Source organism: Etheostoma spectabile, unplaced genomic scaffold, assembly GCF_008692095.1.
Source record: "Etheostoma spectabile isolate EspeVRDwgs_2016 unplaced genomic scaffold, UIUC_Espe_1.0 scaffold00019099, whole genome shotgun sequence".
Classification (NCBI taxonomy): Eukaryota; Metazoa; Chordata; class Actinopteri; order Perciformes; family Percidae; genus Etheostoma; species Etheostoma spectabile.
Window position 1 is genome coordinate 1 of NW_022604671.1, and position 6,318 is coordinate 6,318.

At 43.1% G+C, this 6,318-nt stretch overlaps 3 non-coding genes across 3 annotated transcripts; all 3 read right to left on the reverse strand.

The window, feature by feature from the left end:
• Positions 1 to 529: 529 nt before the first annotated feature.
• On the reverse strand, positions 530 to 603 carry trnan-guu (transfer RNA asparagine (anticodon GUU)). Its single transcript has one exon. It is a non-coding gene; the product is annotated as a tRNA-Asn (tRNA).
• Positions 604 to 2,583: 1,980 nt separating this feature from the next.
• On the reverse strand, positions 2,584 to 2,798 carry LOC116683758 (small nucleolar RNA U3). Its single transcript, XR_004330698.1, has one exon. It is a non-coding gene; the product is annotated as a small nucleolar RNA U3 (small nucleolar RNA).
• A 2,794-nt stretch (positions 2,799 to 5,592) lies between these two features.
• Positions 5,593 to 5,808, reverse strand: LOC116683759 (small nucleolar RNA U3). The gene has a single exon (XR_004330699.1). It is a non-coding gene; the product is annotated as a small nucleolar RNA U3 (small nucleolar RNA).
• Positions 5,809 to 6,318: the final 510 nt, after the last annotated feature.

Sequence of the window (6,318 nt, forward strand, 5' to 3'; positions counted from 1 at the left end):
TTCTCAAAGACGCACACAATCTCAGCTGGTTATCCGCCAGACAGCTAGTCTCTTTTTCTTTTCTCTCACTTTTGTCTCCGTGTGCCGTGCGCGCCTGCTCGGGGTGTGAGGCGGGTGTCCGCGCTATTCTCCGACATGGACTCCAAATCACACCTGATAGACAACCTTTAGTACAAAACTAAAGTAACAAGCCATTTTGTAAAATGTAGGGAGTAGAAAGTACCGATATTGTGGTAAAATGTAAGGAGTAAAAGTAAAAAGTCGCCAAAAAAAATAAAAGAGGAAGATAAAATATCCGCAAAATCTACTTGAGTACAGCAATGAAGTGTTTGTACTTCGTTATTTTGTTAACAAAGTATTTGTACTTCGTTACTTCCCATCTCTGATGACTGTAAAGATTAATGTACATGGTTTCCAGAACTGTATCTTCTGATAGACATAAGGCTTTGGGTATCTTTGGGCTGCTCATAGTCTCCTGAAGAAGGATAAATCCCAGAGTTGGCTCACTCCAGATTATTTAAGCAATAAACGTCCCTGGGTGGACTTGAACCACCATCCTTTCGGTTAACAGCCGACTGCGCTGACCTATTGCGCCACAGAGACTGCATATGTCTGATGTTTTTTTTTATTTCTGATTCTGATGTAGAGATGGACAAACGACTCAAAAGCATAATACTTCTTGCCGTGACATAACAAGAAACAGTAAAAAAAAGAGTCCAGCGAGATAGAGTTCAAGACTCTTTTTTCAGGACACCCAAACTTTGTCGCTCAATATGGCAGGATTCTATGCATCCAGGGCCAAATGTTTTACCATTTCATCCACTACGGGCCCCTAAGGACCTTACATGTGTCTTCTTCCTGCTTCTGGCGAGAGCAGTCGTGTTTTTCCTCCTCTCCCCTCTTATCTCAGCTTGGCTTCTTCCCAGTCTGTCTGGATTGTCTTGTGATACTTTTTCTTTTCTCTTTGTCCCCTGCCTGCTGTTTTCCTGGAAATATTCAACATGGAATTGATCATCTGGTCGCTCAGCGCTATTGACAAGATTTTTTCACCTAAACATGCTTCTCCGGGAGAGCCGCATTGTCCCAGCGGGACGTTCCCTGCAGGCTACACTCGCGATTCCTATTCACGGGATTGGCAGGTGGTCTGCCTGGATGTCCTGACTGTGGAGGATGTCGAAGATATTTGGATAATTGGAATTCTGTTGGTGGGGCTCCTGATCATCGGCCTTGGGGTCTCGCTGACCTATCGGAAAATTGGTAAGACAGCCGCCAGCAAATTCACCCACCAGCTGTCTGGGGAACTTAAAGAGTGCCTAAATGGAGTGATTGAGGGGATGAAGGTTTTACATCTAAGGGCTAACCAGTCCTGTGAACTGTCTCGTAACATCTCAGACCGGACCGTGGAAGCGCAGTAGGGGATTGATACCAACAGGGCTCAGTCGGTGGAGTTGCTTCGTGTGACCACCGGACTGGCAGAGAAGGTAGATGGACTGCAAAAATCACTACGTGATATGGATGCTTGTATGACGTTGAGGTCGGTGACAACTGATTGATGGACATTGATTTGTACAAATTCCACCGAGTCACCCTAAATTTGGATTGAAATTGATCCACTGTTTCCCCCCCCCTTTTCTGCCCGAAGCGGGAAAACAATTTGCAGCTGACATTCTATCCTTTCCCTTGCACTGGCTTATCTCTCCAAGGTCACGCAGATGGACTGAACTTTTACCAACACAGACAGTCTGATGCGCTACATTTACACACACACTCATTCTCACACACACACCATACACCACCCCCCCGAACCAGCCCAGATCCGTCTGACTGCCTCGTTTCTTTCTTTCTTGTGTTTCCACCTCACGTCCATGGTCAAGGCCGGGCTGAACTGGGCTGTTTTGCACAGTGCAGTCAGTCTGTCTCACATTTCACATACACACGCACACACACTCACAGTCAAGGCCGGACTGAACTGAGCTGTTTTTCAACAACCCACACAGTTTGTGTCTCACACGCACTCACATCCACAGACACCATACACCAATTATTCCTTCATGTATGTAGTCTTGTGCATTATGTTATGTCTTGTATTATCCTGCTGTCTGCATATATCCTTTTCAGAGTGCATGTGGCGGCGCTTTCACTAGCTGCGGCTCGGAGGCTCTCTAAACTCTCTAAACTGTATTTCGTTGCATTGTACCTGTACATGTGTGATGACAATAAAGTTGAATCTAATCTAATCTAATCTCAGGAGAGGGAAGCGAGTAATCATCCAAGCTGTGTACAGTAAGGATGGGACGCTGTTGACCTCAACTGAGGAGGTAATAGAGCGGTGGAAGGAGCACTTTGAGGAACTCCTAAATCCAGCTGAACGTCCTCTGTGGCAGAGGCAGAGGTGGAGGATGATGGGGGTTTGTCGTCAATTTCCCTGGTGGAGGTTAATGAGGTAAGCCTAATGTCTTTCAAGTAACATTGTCCACCATGGACAAGACAAATACTTCAAGATTGGCAATAACTGTAGTTAATTAAATAGCCTAGCACATTTTATTATGTTTGTTCAAATTAGTTTTCCACACATCTACTAATACCACTCTGATCATATTCCCTTCCTCAATATTCCATAAAGAAACAAGAACGATCATCAATGACAGAGAGCATATGAAGTGAATCATTACTCTCTGTCAACTTCACGCTCAGAAAGGAATATCACAGCTCATCATCGTGGTCAGCGAGACCAAACACTTTAGAAACACATTCCTCAAGTCAGAAACTCTAGAAATGATCCCTGAAAGTATAGTCTTGTTTAGACTGAGGGGGGGAACTGCATCTCATTCACTGCAGAGTGATTGTCACTCAGGGTTCAGAGGGACAGAAGCTAATCGTTACGTGCTCCAGATGACTGAGGTGAGAAAATCTATTTAGATCTTTAAGAAGACCGATATGTAGATTGAATTAGATTTTCAGTCACTGTTGTCTCAATACTTCAGTGTCAGCCAACTTATTCTCTACAATAAATGCTCCACTCATTTCTTTGCGTTAATACTGGTTCTAAACAACAACCAAGTTCTTCATTCCCAGACCAAAGGATGGTTGAACCTGCTGCATTTAGACTTCAGCTACTGTTCCAACCTCCACACCTCAGTGAAGAGGAAAACACTTCAATTAAAGGGGAGCAATGCAGTTCTGGCCATTTCTTGGCTGTTTTCTCGTTTTTTGCTCGCAGGTATTGTCTATTGAGCTCCACCTCCAGGTTCTGAATAGATATTTGGCGGCTCCTCTGTTTCCTTGTGTCTGACTCCTCCCTCGGCCAGTCTGCAGTTTCCTCTTTCTCTGTTCCTCCAACAATGCTTTCTTAAGTTTCTGTTTCCCTTTTTTCCGGCTCAGTCATGGCAATGCTGTGAAAAACACCAAAAGAAATCCATCGCTACCTTGTTAGCAAGACCTGATATCATGCTACACTTCCGCTGAGACGGCGACTCGCTGACTGAAAGTTGCAAGGGGGGGGGGGGGGTCCAGCTCACAGGTGCTAGGGGGAGCGAGACGACCACCATTCAACTCATTCCAGTGACTCCGAAGCTGTTCTGTTGGGTAAATTAAGCTAACAATAAATGCATAGTTGTATAAGTTCTGTTTATTTCTTCCCAGTGTGACTCCCAGGACTTATGAGAAGTGTTTTAGAGGAGACCTGCTCAGCTCGTACTGCTCTGTGTGTGATATCAATACATATCTGGAAGATTCATGTTCCCTTTAAGGTCCTACAACCGTTTTTAACATTCAAGTGACCTCAGTGCAGCACAAATATTCTAATAACCCAGTTTGTTCTGAAAGAAATGATGTTGATATCTTGACTGTAGAAACCCGGGTTGATGTTTTACAAGCTTTTATAGAAAATAGAAGCAGACGGACAATGAGCTATGAAAATGACCTTAGTCCTCAGAGGGTTAAGTTGCTGAGCACACAGTTACTGGAGTTAGAGAAAATGACGTCCCAAACGGCGCATACTTGTGTGTACTGCTCTTGTGCAAAGACATCCATCTTTTTTTTTTTATTAGATTAGATTCAACTTTATTGTACAAGTACAAAGACAAGGAAATGCATTTTGTGTCTAACCAGAAAAGTGCAATTTGATATACAAAGTACAGACAGGTGGTGCATTGGCAGGACAAGATATTAGTGTTATTTTATTTTTAGTTTTTTTTACTGTTTAATAGCATTTTTTCAAGAACAATTTTCAGTCTGATTGTGAGTTGGCCCGGCCGTTGGCTAGTTAGCTAACGGTAGCTTCCATGCTACATAAATAAGACAGACAGAGATGTCCCTCATCTGGTGATAGAACCCTGATTTCCCCCCCCCCCCCCGTCCTGTTGGCTCAGAGCTTCACAGACTCAGTCCACAGGTACAATTTAGTTTGAGAGGTTGTCATCACTGAGTTGTGGTTGTGAATGAAAAAAAAGTACATGAGTAAATGTTGCACTGCACGCTTGCAGCTGTCATTCTGTTCATGGAAATATCAATCTACACATTTGTGAATATTTTTCCTGTAACTTCACATTCAGAAAACCGGTGTGTGAATATTTTCTACATGTGCAAATTACAAATTCAGATTTTTTTTACAAGCTCTCGTGTTTTTTTTCCATTGTGTGACATCAAATTAAGATCACACGTGGGTGAATATTTTTGCAAGTGCAAATTTTATTTTTACAAGTGCAAATTTAAACACATAAGTTCAGATTTTTTGTTCTGCAAACTCTCACCTTTGGCCCCATATTTCCCTTCATATGAGTCAGAGCCAGCAGCACTAAGGAAGAGCAGCCTCTCCTACGGCGAGTGGTGGCGACCCACGGGGAAACTTTGGTTTCCCAGTCAGTTCCAGTAGTACAGGTGAGAAAGTGGTGGATAAAACGAGGACTGTGTGTCGGCGTTGTTGGTACGTGAGTGGAAATACATCCCACATGCTAACACATATCCAACGCCATCACCCAGACATGCCAATCACTGGAACGAGACAAAAAAAACTGTCCAACGTCTCCTCCCTACAGTGCTTAACCAGCCTTTAGATCCAAATACAAATAGGGCCAAAAAATCAGTGAATCAATCAGGATTTACACGTCACCTTCAATGCCCCGTATCCACTCGTAGAGTAACCTGGCTTCAAGTATTTGCTGTATGTACTCAAACCTCGTTCCAACATGCCATCCCGTCCACCGGGACTTCAGTGTACCGTTCCACCCCTTTAATACATGTCAATCAAGCTGAGCCTGTAAAGGCCACACAGTCTGATTAGTCAAGTGGAAACACCTGTGGGAGTGGAACATGGATGTGTAGAGATGGGCTTTCAAACAACGCACCTTTTTGACATGTCAAAGTAGGAAAAGCAAAGGTAGAAATAAAAATGAATTATGGCTTAACTCAGTTTACGTTTTTACACCGGACATAAGGCATTACAAAGTCAAGAAAGTAGGTGTTAACCCTTTCAAGTAACCTTGTCCAGCATGGACTGGACATTCTTCAAGACTGACTATAACTTCAGTTAAATAGAAAGCTTAGTATGTTTTATTACTTTCACACGTGTTAGTTTTCCACATACCTGCTACTACCACTCTGAACATATTCCCTTCTTCAATACTCCATAAAGAAGCAAAGAACAATCATCAATGACAGAGAACATATGAAGTGAATCATTACTCTCTGTCAGCCTCACGCTCAGAAAGGAATATCACGACTCATCATCGTGGTCAGTGAGACCAAACACTTTAGAAACACATTCCCCAAGTCAGAAACTCTAGAAATGATCCCTGAAAGTATAGTCTTGGTTAGCTGAGGGGGGGGGGGGGGGAACTGCATCTCATTCACTGCAGGGTGATTGTCACTCAGGGTTCAGAGGGACAGAAGCTAATCGTTACGTGCTCCAGATGACTCTGAGGTGAGAAAATCTATTTAGATCTTTAAGAAGACCGATATGTAGATTGAATTAGATTTTCAGTCACTGTTGTCTCAATACTTCAGTGTCAGCCTACTTATTCTCTCCAATAAATGCTCCAGTCCTTTCTTTGCATTAATTGGTCTCAGAATGTTGCGGGTTAACCACCACTGTTGATTATTGGGTACAAAAAGCACTCAAGATATGTATTTATATCATTTTTTAAATGTCTCCAAATAATGTTAAAAGTCAGTTTTTGGTAATTTTTAGTATTCGCTGGTTTATTAAGTCAATTCGGCGATGACGTCACACTGGGGAGCGAAGTCTCAGCCTGGCACTAGAACTACGGCGACTGACTGGGATGAGGAAGAGGAGGAAAAGCCAGCAGCCAAATAATTAAC